General features: G+C 45.0%; 1 long non-coding RNA gene across 2 annotated transcripts; it reads left to right on the top strand.

The window, feature by feature from the left end:
• The first annotated feature begins 1,047 nt into the window (after positions 1-1,047).
• Positions 1,048-5,463, top strand: LOC138999087 (uncharacterized). 2 transcript variants are annotated; one of them, XR_011469317.1, is made up of 4 exons: positions 1,048-1,203; positions 1,543-2,018; positions 3,157-3,255; positions 4,930-5,463. It is a non-coding gene; the product is annotated as an uncharacterized lncRNA (long non-coding RNA). The 2 variants fall into 2 exon arrangements; XR_011469318.1 differs by lacking the exon at positions 3,157-3,255.
• The last annotated feature ends 7,383 nt before the right edge of the window (positions 5,464-12,846 follow it).

The following is a 12,846-nucleotide window of genomic DNA, read 5'->3' on the forward strand; positions in this document are numbered from 1 at the left end:
CTGGGGATGGAGACAGCTACCTGGTCATGTGCCCTCACTGGGAATTGAACCAGTGACTTCTTGAGTCCTGGGTCAATGCTCAATTGCTGAGCCACATGAGCCAGGCTGGATCTTCTTTCCTTCATCCTCACCTGAGGATGTGTTCATTGATTTTTAAAGGGAAAGGAAAGGAGAGAGAAGGAGAGAGAGAAACATTGATATGAGAGAGAAATATTGATCAGTTACCTCACATTTATGCCCATACTGTGAATCAAACGTGCAACATTTTCATTTACTTATTTATTTATTTTTATTTGATATCAGATAGGAAGAGAGAGGGAGAGAGGGGTAGAAACATCAGTGATGAGAGAATAATTGATTGGCTGCCTCCTGTACACTCCACACTGGGGATGTTGCCCACAACCTGGGCATGTGCTCTGACTGAAATTCAAACAGTGACCTCCTGGTTCATAAGTCGATGCTCAGCCACTGAGCCATGCTGGCCTGTCTGTTCCTGCATGTTTAGGATTCACAGAGCTCCCTGTGTACCTGGGATCTGGTCAGTGGGACACTGACAACATTATAAGTGACCAGAACCAGCCCTTCTCTGACTGCCCTCTGACCCCAGTGGCCACGGACTTGTCCATCATGATGCTCTGCAGCTCATGGCCCCCCTTGAGGTTCCCTCAGCAGAGGTGTGAGCTGTTGGAGGTACTCTGAGGTCAGTTTTCAGCTGTGTCTCCACCTGACACAGGAAGGGCCCCCTGGCCTGCGTCACATGTGGGCTCAGCAGGGTGGCTGAGGCTGGCTTCATGCCACCTGAGTGGCTCTGGCCCTGGCATTTCAGGGGGGGTCTGGTACAGAAGATGGGCATGAGGGGATGGCGTGGGGTTGCATTTAAGGCATAACCTACAAGGGCAGGATGGAGCGGGCAGAGGGCAGCCACACTGTACATCCTGTGCAGGCCTGATGGGGTGAGAATGCGGTGGTAGAGGACAGAGGGTGAGGATGGGTGGTGTCTGCACAGCCTGGAGGCACAGCAGAAGTGGGTGGGGACCATCTCTTTCTTCAGCAGATTCTCAGGATCCAGGTGGATTCTCCAGGGGAAGTGGGACAGATGTTAGGACTGTGTTCTGAGACCTACTGGGAACAGGGCCCAGCAGGGCTGTGACAAGCCCCATCACTGGGCCTGCTGCCTGACTCCATCCCAGGACACCCAGAGAGGTGGGTTAGTTTCCCAGCTTCACACAGTGGCAGTGCCCTCAGAGTATGATACTAAACTCCATGCGCGCATCAAGGTCAGTGAGAGGCAAGTGGCTAACTGCCCCCAAAGGGCTCCTCCCTGGACATAGCGAGGGGCTGATGACCCTCAGGTGAGGTTTGGAGCCTGGAATCCCTGATCCCTGCTCAGCACTGTGTGAGTGGCTGGGGCACATCACTCTCAGTGAGGGGAACATGCATCCCTACAATGTTTTCCTCATCAACCCAGAAAACAACCATCAGGGATATGGTGACAGGAAGAGCACAGATCTGAAACAGCCACTTCCTACTTTTTGCCTGCAGAGAATCTAATTAAAGACACAAAGAAGGAAGCAGGAACTGCCCCAGGAACAACAGGAGGGAAGAAAGCATTGACCCCAATAGGAAGCCTGCACCACCCTTCTAAGGACAGCTTATGAGCTGGGACCTGGGTTTGTTGGTCCTGAGCGACCCCTGGTGTCTTGGACGTGCCCTGCAGCCCAGCCCTGCTCTCTCCCTCAGGGAGGTTTGTGTCTGGGCTCACACTGACTTTCTGTCACTGTGTGTGTCTCACACAGTAATACAGAGCCTTGTCCTCGACTCTCAGGCTATTCATTTGAAGATACAGTGTGTTCCTGGAGTTGTCTCTGGAGATGGTGAATCGGCCCTTCACAGAGGCGGCATAGTATGTGGTACTGCTATCACTCCTAATGTCTGAGACCCACGCCAGCCCCTTCCCTGGAGCCTGGCGGGCCCAGCTCATCCAGTAGTCACTGAAAGTGAATCCAGAGGCTGCACAGGTGAGTGTCAGAGACCCTCCAGGCTGCACCAAGCTTCCCCCAGACTCCACCAGCTGCACCTCACACTGGAAACCTGCAAACACAGAAATGTCCTCGTTAGGAAACTCTCACACATCCACTGTTTCTCTCACTCATATTCACTCACAATACTCAGTGTTTCTAGTTCTCCATAAATTACCTCTCCAAATAGAAACAAGGAAAACCCAGCTGAGCCCCAACCCCATGGTGACTGGTCTGTGTTCAGTCCAGATAAGGGAATGGGAACACCTGGGGGTCCTGGGGCTGGGCTCCTGTCCCAGAGCTGCAGGGTCAGGGATGGGCTGGCTTTTATGAGCAGAAGGGGTCCTATTTGCATGTCCCCCTGCTATATAGGGAGCTCAGGGGTTGGAGACCTACAGGGAGAGCAGTTCATTCATGCAGGTGAGAGTGTCCTGGGGAAGGATTGTGGTTGTGATAACATTTCAATAAATAAATACTAAATCCTAAGTACGTATAGAGCTTGACCAAGTGTCCACATGTTAACAGTGAACCCAACATCTGGCCTATGCCCTCCCCTGTGGACCCACTGCTGCAGGAGACCTGAACAAAGACTCGGAGGAGAAAATTTTCATAACAATAAAGGGAGGAGGTTTAAAATGAGAGATGCCTTTGACAGTCACCAGTAATGACAATCAAGGAAAATCAAATCTCACAACCTGAGAAAGAAGTAAAAGTGTAGGAGGTTCATGTTCAGGAGACAGGACGTTCCCGATGACACTATTTTCCCTACAGAGTGATCAGAGGATAAACTAAGACCAGAGTGTGAGCCCAGAGCAAGTGGGCCAAGTATTGGGAGGAGAGAGGAGCATCTGTGTGGGTCCCTGGGAACCAGAAGCATGAGCTAGAGACACAGACAGAGCTCCTGGGTTGTATTCCTTCAGGGGTGTTTGGTGCTGGATGTGCAGCAGCTGCACTGCTCTCATTACTGTTTTATTTTCTAGAGTTACTTGTGAGACCCAATTCTATCATTGGTGATGTAGGTGACACTCAGTCAGAACTAGGATTTGGTAGTGAAGATGCAGGTAAAGAGTAGGGGCAATTAAGTTTAGGTCATGAAAATCTTGTGATTGGAAATCTGATGTCTGCATGTGCCCCTTAGGACCAATGTGACCATGTTCCTACATGATGGGGGTCAACTGGAAACTTCACCTGACTCAGTGCCTCACTGGGGAGAAAGCTACCTGGGAACATGATTGGGGTATGAACCAAGACCGAGGAACACACACATCCATGATTATTTTTTTATTAGGTTGTCATCTCGTTGTTTAGCCAGTTCAAGTTTTATTCCCTCACTTTCCTCTGAAACAGCCCCACATGTTCCCTAGAGTCATGAAGACACTTTGTTGAGAGTGTGCAGGGGCACAAGCCATTTGTGTCTGTTGCTTTTGTATCTTATATCTTTCCTGAGTTCACTTTCTAGTTCTATCAGTTTTCTTTTGAAGTCTTCAAGGTTTTTTATATATAAGATCATGTCACATCCATGGAGTTAAAGAGAGCTATTTCATGGGCTCCTTTCTGATTTAAGAACTTTTTAAAATATATTATTTTTCTTTTTTACAGAGAGGAAGGGAGAGAGATAGAGAGCTAGAAACATCGATGAGAGAGAAGCATCGATCAGCTGCCTCCTACACACTCCCCACTGGGGACGTGCCCGCAACCAAGGTACACGCCCCTGACCAGAATCGAACCTGGAACCCTTCAGTCCCCAGGTCAACGCTCTATCCAGTGAGCCAAACTTGCTAGGGCTGATTGAAGAACTTTTTATTTCTTTTGATTGCCAAATTATTCTGACAAGGACTTCCAGTTTTGTTCAATTAGAAGTAGTCACCTGGGGTCCTTGATATTGGTCCTGATGTTAGAAGAATTGCATTGATGCTGGGAATTTTGTGACTTTGTCTACACCTTCCTGTGCAAACACTTCCTTTATGCAAACCCATGGCTTATTGCAGAGACCCCAAACTAGTTATATCAGAATTAGTCATGGTTTTAAGTGGATAAAAGACAAGAAATAAAACTAGAATCATTCACATGTTGAAATGATGATGGAAGGAGATTGATCTGTTTTCTCAGTCTAGTGTTTTCAGGGATTTTAGGTTCAGAGGGAGGTTAGTGAAGAGAATTCCTACCATATAATTTCTAAAAGGAAAGGAAACATCAGCCCTGAGAGGAACCCCTCACTCCCAACCTCCTCTGCCCTTCCTATGGAGGGTCACTGTGTTCAGAAGGTGCTGGGCTCTCCCACAACCTTAATGTATAATGTGTACATTCTCCCATCAGACATATGATTTGGAAACACATTCTTTATGTTGATGTTTGTCTTTTTATTTGCACAATGGAATCTTTGATGGGACAAATGTTTTTGCATTTAACCAAGGCTAATTTAACAATATTTTCTTTATTGGGACCTGTTTGGGGTGATTTTAGAAAAAACTCCCCAGAAAATGCTGAGCCTCAAGTGTCCATATGGATTGGCTACAGCAGCCCAGCCCCAGGGACTGGAGCAGGTTCTGGTACTAGAGGGGAGCACTGCTGGGAAATTACCCATAAATCTGGACATGACTGTGGAATTGAGTGAGGGGAGGAAACTGGAATGTTTTGAGTCACATGACAGAAATGTGCCTGATGTTCATGAATAGAGAGTTACTGGATATACAGGTTTAAAGCCTCTTCCAGTGAAGGTTCAGAAGTCATTGCAGGGCATGATAGAGACAGCTTGAATTATCATAGGAAATACCTGAATAATGATGTGCAGGAGTTTGTTAGAAATAGAAACGTTAAAGATTAAGATAAATAAGGAATGTGTTATTGCAAACTGGTGGGAAGGGGATTACCTGTTTCCTACATGCACATTCTCACAGTGTCTCTGTTCTAGAAGGTGACACCTTCCCAGGTCCAGGGGATCTGCACTTGGACACCTTTGTATCATTACTCAAATGGTCTCACCATGAATCACTGATGCCTGAAAATTTTGGATGCCATTTATGAAATCTCTCAACACTTACATTGAAGAGTTGACACCCCACACTGGAGGAGCCATATTGATGGTGTGTCTGTATGTGGAGCTTTCATTTCATTGGACCAAGACCTCTTTCTCAGTTCATTGCCTTCACCATCATCATCATGATCATCGTCAGCAGCAGCAGCAGCAACATCAACATAATTTGCTTACTTATAATCGTTCTTATATTCTGTAAACATGGTGGTTATCCAGACACAATGGCTTTTTATCAAATAATAAAAGCAGGCATCTCCTCTTTTGATGTCATTGGAAATTGAAATCACAGCAGCCTCACCTAAATTTTGATACAAGGTCTTGCAAGCAGCTGATGGCCTTGGGTAGAGGAGAGATCCCACCTGAGACAACGGACCATAACCCCTGTACAATTATATGGTCATCACCACCACCACTACCACCACCACCATTGTCATCATTGTTTGCCTACTTATAATTAATTTTCTCAGTTATAGTAGACATTGGTGCTGTACACATATAATGACCATTTATCTCAAATGTTGCTCAATTTTTATAATTGTTAAGTAAAATATGTAGCCACACTTTATTTTCTTTTCCATTTGATGTCAGTAAATTGATGGCTCCTTTCTGCCTCTTCTCACTTGGCATCAGATGAGAATCTGAAAAGGAACATTGGGTATCGTCTCCAGATGTCAATAAGAGGTTGAAACCACACAAGGCTCTGTAGGAAGAATCCCTTCCCTCTCCCCCACCAGTTTAACAACATAGAATCCCTGGGCCAGTCTCCTTTCCTGGCTCCATCAAAACAGGTCTGACTTCCTAAAGATCCTTTCCTGTGCCTCCCATATATTTCAACAATGTGCATAATAAACATTCCATGTCCCTTGGTGTGTGTATTTGTCATCAGCCTGGGCATCTGCACCAAGCTGATGTGGGTCCCTCTTCATCTGCCTGGTGTCACCTACTCTCCTAGCTATGAGCCTGATGACAATTCAATACCCAGCACCACCAGGGTCCTTCTTCTCTAACTTTAGGATCACATACCTGTGGTGGCTTCTGTCCAGCATTAAGGTGAGCTGTACTGTTTAGTAATCAAAGTCTCTGGTTAGATTTAGGGGACGTGGATCAGCAGATTTGATCATTAATTGTCATTTGGGCAAAAGAATATTTGAAAGAGACTCACTGTTTATTGTCCATGTGAGAAAGTTGTCTCTCTTTACAACAGAATTTTTATCTCAGAGACTTCAGAGGTAAGGGCAGAGTTAGGAATCCAGAAAGGTTCCCTGAGGGAAACTGTGACATGAAGAGGAAACCACACAGGAAATCAGCCCAAACCTCCAACTGCACCTGCTGCTGGGATGGTCCCTGTGTTCAGGGACCCTGAGCGCCCCCTCGTGGTCACAGCCTCTCCTGCAGGAAGGTTTGTGTTTGATTTCCCCTCACTGTTTCTCTCACACAGAAATATATGGCCATGTCCTAGGTTCCCAGGCTGTTCATTTGAAGATATAGCGTGTTCTTGGCATTGTCTCTGGAGATTGTGAATCGGCCCTTCACAGAGTCTGCATAGTATTTCTGACTTCCATCATTCCATATAACTGCCACCCACTCTAGCCCCTTCCCTAGAGCCTGGTGGATCCAGCTCATGCTGTTGCTACTGAAGGTGAATTCAGAGGCACACAGGAGAGTCTCAGAGACCCCCAGGCTTCACCAAGCCTCCCACAGACTCTACCAGCTGCACCTCACACTGGACACCAGCAAACACAAAGATGTCCTGGTCAGGAAACTCTCACCCATTCACTGTTTCTCTGACTCATGTCCACTCCATGCTCAGTGTTTCTTATTCTCCATAAATTACCTCTTAAAAGAGTCACCAGGAAAACCCAGCCAAGCCCAAACTCCATGGTGAGTGGTCTGTGTTGAGTCCTCATCTAGCAATGAGAACATTGGGGATTCTGGGGCTGGGCTCCTTTCCCAGAGCTGCAGGGTCAGGGCTGTCCTGATTTTTATGAGCAGAGGGGCCCCTATTTGTATGTCCTCCTACTATATAGGGGGCTCTAGAGTTAGACACTGACATTATGGACATGGTCTTAGAGTCTGACATATCCAAGGGTGCTGTTTATTAAGAATTACCTTCCACATCTGGGCCTGTGCCTTCCCCACTGGATTTAACTGCTGCAGGTGACCTGTACAAAGACCCAGGAGATAAAATTTTCATGAAAAGAAGAGAGAAGATTTAAAATGAGAGATGCCTTTTGCAGTCACCAGTATTGAAGCCAAGAGAAAACAACCCTCATAATGCAAGAAAGAAGTAAAAGTGCAGGAGGTTCATGTTCAGGACACAGGAAGTTCCATCTGACACCATTTTCCCTACAAAGTGATCAGAGGATAAACTAAGACCAAAGTGTTCACCTAGAGCAGTGATTCTCAACATTCCTAATGCTGCGACCTTTTAATACAGTTCCTCATGTTGTGGTGACCCCAATTTCATTGTTACAAATTGAACATAATTAAAGCATAGTGATTTATCACAAAAACTATATGTAATTATATATGTGTTTTCCGATGGTCTTAGGCGACCCCTGTGAAAGGGTCGTTTGACCCCCAAAGGGGTCACAACCCACAGGTTGAGAACCGATGATCTAGAGCAGGGGTCCTCAAACTTTTTATTTATTTATTTATTTATTTATTTTTAATTAAATCTTTATTGTTCAGATTATTACATTGGTTCCTCTTTTCTCCCACCATAACTTCCCTCCACCCAGTTCCCACCCCTCCCTCCGCCCTCACTCCATACCCACTGTCCTCTTCCATAGGTGCACGATTATTGTCCAATCTCGTCCCGCATCCCCACACCCCTTTCCCCCCCAAGAATAGCCAGTCCATTCCCTTTCTATGTCCCTGATTTTATTATAATCACCAGTTCATACTGTTCATCAGATTATTTATTCACTTGATTTTTAGATTCACTTGTTCATAGATGTGTATTTGTTGTTCATGATTTGTATGTTTACCTTTTTCTTCTTCTTCCTCTTCTTAAAGGATACCTTTCAGCATTTCATATAATACTGGTTTGGTGGTAATGAACTCCTTTAGCTTTTTTTTTTTAATCTGTGAAGCTCTTTATCTGACCTTCAATTCTGAATGATAGCTTTGCTGGATAAAGTAATCTTGGTTGTAGGTTCTTGCTGTTCATCACTTTGAATATTTCCTGCCACTCCCTAATGGCCTTCAAAGTTTCTTTTGAGAAATCAGCTGACAATCGTATGGGTACTCCCTTGTAGGTAACTGACTTTCTTTCTCTTGCTGCTTTTAGGATACTCTCTTTGTCTTTTGCTCTTGGCATTTTAATTATGATGTGTCTTGGTGTGGTGCTTTTTGGATTCCTTTTGTTTGGGGTTCTCTGCGCTTCCTGGACTTGTAAGTCTATTTCTTTCATCAGGTAGGGGAAGTTTTCTGTCATTATTTCTTCAAATAGGTTTTCAATATCTTGCTCTCTCTCTTCTTCTGGCACCCTTATAATTAGGATGTTGGTACGCTTGAAGCTGTCCCAGAGGCTCCTTACACTATCTTCGTATTTTGGGATTCTTTTTTCATTTTGCTTTTCTGGTTGGGTGTTTTTTGCTTCTTTGTATTTCAAATCTTTGACTTGATTCTTGCAATCCTCTGGTCTGCTGTTGGGAGTCTGTATAATATTCTTTATTTCAGTCAGTGTATGCTTAATTTCTAGTTGGTTCTTTATCACAACATCGAGGGTCTCACTAGATTTCTTGAGGATCTCACTATATTTATCAGCGGCTTCTAGACAGTTCTTGAAAGACCTTAAAAGTTTGGTTTTGAATTCTATATCCAGCAGTTTGCTTTCCTCCATTTCTTTCATTTGTGTCCTGTTTCTTTGTCTCGGCATTTTTTATGCTTCCCTGTGTTGAAAAGTGGTTTTCTGTGCTGAGTGTCCTCTAGGGCCCAGTGGTTCAGCCTCCCCAATTACCTGAGGAGGACACTCTTGGTGCACCCCCTTGTGGTCTTTGTGCACAGTCTTGTTGTAGTTAGCCTTGGTTGTTGTAGTTATCACTGGGAGGAATTGACCTCCAGGCCAATTGGCTGTGAGAATCAGCTGTATCTGCAGTGGGAGAACTTCTGTGCTGGAGGTACCCTTATGGGGCAAGACTTGCTTCAATGGGGCTTTGGTGCTCACTGAACCTGCCCACTGAATGTGTCCTTTATGTTTCCATGGAGCTGCAAACTGGATGGTCCCACTCTGATATCTGGGCTTCCTGGCTCCTGGATCTCTAGGGAGGTACTAATCTAGCCTTTGCCTGTGGCTATCCAGCAAAAGCCTCCCAGCAGGGCTTGGGCGGGGCAGGTCCCCCGGGATCAACAAGGCAGGGCTAGCAGTTATGGCTGCTCTCAGTCTTGCCCTCAGAGGCTCTGCTTCTCAGTGTCCCAGTAATCAATGCAAGTCCCTCAGAGAGAAAGCTGCCCTCCGGTTCCAACCAATGCCAGACAGTCCCGATTCTCCCGTATGAGTCTGGGTCCCTAGAGACCCGCCTGGAACTGGAGCTCAGAGCCTGAGACTCCCTCCCGATTGAAAATGACAACCGCGCCTTCAGCCACCAGCCCGCTCCGCATGCACTCCGCACCTTAGTATTTTACTTCCGCACTGCACCTCCTCTGAGTCTCAGTATGCTTTTCTCTTTCCTTCTAGTTGTAGAATTTCCACTCATCCAGCCTTCCTGTGGTTCTGGATGATGTCCGCCCCGTCTTTTATTTGTATTTTTGAAGTGGTTGTTCAAGGCAGCAAACTCCGGTGTTTACCTATGAGGCCATCTTTGTTTCCTCCAAAACAACCCTTATAATGCAAGAAAGAAGTAAAAGTGCAGGAGGTTCATGTTCAGGACACAGGAAGTTCCATTTTACACTATTTTCCCTACAAAGTGATCAGAGGATAAACTAAGACCAAAGTGTTCACCTAGAGCAGTGATTCTCAACATTCCTAATGCTGCGACCTTTTAATACAGTTCCTCATGTTGTGGTGACCCCCAATTTCATTGTTACAAATTGAACATAATTAAAGCATAGTGATTTATCACAAAAACAATATGTAATTATATATGTGTTTTCCGATGGTCTTAGGCGACCCCTGTGAAAGGGTCGTTTGACCCCCAAAGGGGTCGCAACCCACAGGTTGAGAACCGATGATCTAGAGCAGGGGTCCTCAAACTTTTTAAACAGGAGACCAGTTCACTGTCCCTCAGACCGCTGGAGGGCCGGACTATAGTTCAAAAAAAACTATGAACAAATTCCTATGCACACTGCACATATCTTATTTTGAAGTAAAAAAACAAAATGGGAACAAATACAATATTTGTATTTGCATGTGGCCCGCGGGCCATAGTATGAGGACCCCTGATCTAGAGCTAGTGATCCAAGTGATGAGGGAGAGATGAGCTTCTGTGTGGGTCCCTGGGAGCCATAAGTGTGAACTTTAGAGACACAGACAGCTCCTGGTTCATCGTCCTTCAGGGGAGTTTAGTGCTTGATGTGTAGCTGCTTCACAGCCTCCTCTGTGGAGTTTATTCTGTATGCTCACTTGTGGATTTGTGTCTATCATTTGTGATGTAGATGGATTCTTGTTTCGTTAAGTTGTCATCTCATGGATGTTTAGCCAGTTCACATTTTCTTCCCTCACTTTCTTCTGAAACAGACCACATATTTCCTAGAGTCATGAAAACACTCTGTTGAGAGTGTGCAGGAGCACAAGACATTTGTGTGTTGGTTTTGTACCTTATACCTTTCCTAAATTCTAGTTCTATTATCTTCTCATAGAGTTTTTAGGGTTTTCTATGTATAAGATCATGTCATCTGCATACAGTTAAGGAGAAATATTTTAACTTTTTTCTCTCTAATTTAGACATTTTAAATTTCCTTTTCTTTTCTAATTATTCTGACAAGGACTTCTAGCTTTGATGAATATAAGTAGTCACAGGGGAGCCCTTGTCTTGGTCCTTAAGAAAGAAGAAAAGCTTTGAAATTTTATGTGTAGCTTGATGTCACTCGGTGTCTCAAATGTGACCTTTATTCTATTGAGTTCCATCACTTTTACACCTAATCTGTTAAAAATTGTAAGTCCGAAGTGATTTTTAATTTTAAAGGCTTTATTCTGTATCTAATTATATGGTGGTATACTTTATCCTTCATTCTGTGGATGAGAGCTATCACATTTTCTGATTTACCTACGTTGAGCCATCCTTACATGGTGTTAGGGTATCCCACTTGATCATGGTATATTATCCTTTCTGTATGCTGGCACATTTCCTAGAGTCTCATTGAAGATTTTTCCATTTATGTTCCTCTGGGACACTGATCTGTCATTTTTGTGTGTCCTTACATGGCTTGGTATCAGTGTAATGCTCAGCTCAATAAATATCTTTGGAAATGGTGCCTCTTCTTTTAATTCTTGGAAAAGTTCAAGAAGATTTGATTAAGAAGTTATCAATTCTTCTTTGAAATTCTGGTAAAGCTCACCCTTAAGTCCATTTGACCCTTGGATATTTTCTATTAGAAGGTTCTCACTATTACTTCAATTGTGTGTGTGTGTGTGTGTTTAATTCATAACAATCTAGCAATATTAGAATCAAACCCCTAATTTGAGCTCCTAACAAGTGGACTGAGAAACACAACTGCTGATCTTCACAGTGTGTGGTCAGTGTTGAAATAATAGTTGCTTCCAGGCCACATATTTATTTCAAATGGCATCCAAGAGAATGAAATATAACCACGTTTTCTTATTTAGAATTCATAAAGTACAGTGTGTAATGAGATGAATGGTTTTGTATCACTGCTCATGTGTGAATGCATGTCTTTTCCAGAAATGAGTATGCGACTGTGTATGACTGTTTGTAACTATGTGTGTCTGTGTTTCTGACTGCTTGTGACTCTATGTGTGGGACTATGTGACTCTGTGTTTCCTGGGGAAGTAGTAAGATGAGGGTATGGATGCAGGGGGTCCCATGGACAACTCCTCGGCTCCTGATGCACATCTCACCCACAGTGAAGTTAGAAAACCTTGGATCCAGGAGGAAAGCAGGAGGGACACATTCTATGATGCACATCCAAGCTCTCAGGGTCACGTGTCCCCACTGTGGAGTTAGCACTGCTTCCTGCAGGACAACAGGGGCCCCTCCTGTGGATGAATATGGGGCTCCCTGTGTTTGGTGCACTGAGCTGACAGCTCTTCCAGGGATCAATGTGGACCCAGAGAGGATGGGTGAGGTCCATCAGCCCTGAGTGTGCTCAAGCCTTTCAGTAGAGGAAGGGCCCTGTGATCTCCCTGGAACCAGGATGGGAGAGAGTACATGGAGAGACAGACCCTGAGAGAGCTGTGATGGGGGAGGGATGGAGGCAGAGCAGTGAACACAGCCCAATGCCAGCAACATACCTGCGGGGTTTACACTCATCAGTGAAACATTGAAAAGTTAGTGAAAAAAGTCACTTTTAGAATTTGTGAAGGAGACTTGGTGAAGGAGAGACCCCAGAGACCCCTTCCCTGCTAACAAGTCACCTGCAAACAGACAATGTCCCTCGTTCAATGCTGTCTGCAGTGAGAATATGGGAAGGAAAAATCATTCCTGGAGGAAGTTGAGAGCTTGAGAGGAAATCCCTGTGCTCAACAAAAAGGCCCTTCCTCCCCACCTCCCTCTGACCCTGCTCTCAGGGCTGCTCTCTGTGCTGTGGGTCCTGAGCGCCTCCTGATGTCCCAAGAGCACCCTGCATCCCAACCCTGCTGTCTCTCTTCCTCAGGGAGGTTTGTGTCTGGGC

The sequence above is a fragment of the Myotis yumanensis genome, unplaced genomic scaffold (assembly GCF_028538775.1).
Source record: "Myotis yumanensis isolate MYYU_CA2020_CCGP unplaced genomic scaffold, mMyoYum1.0.hap1 SCAF_22, whole genome shotgun sequence".
NCBI lineage: Eukaryota > Metazoa > Chordata > Mammalia > Chiroptera > Vespertilionidae > Myotis > Myotis yumanensis.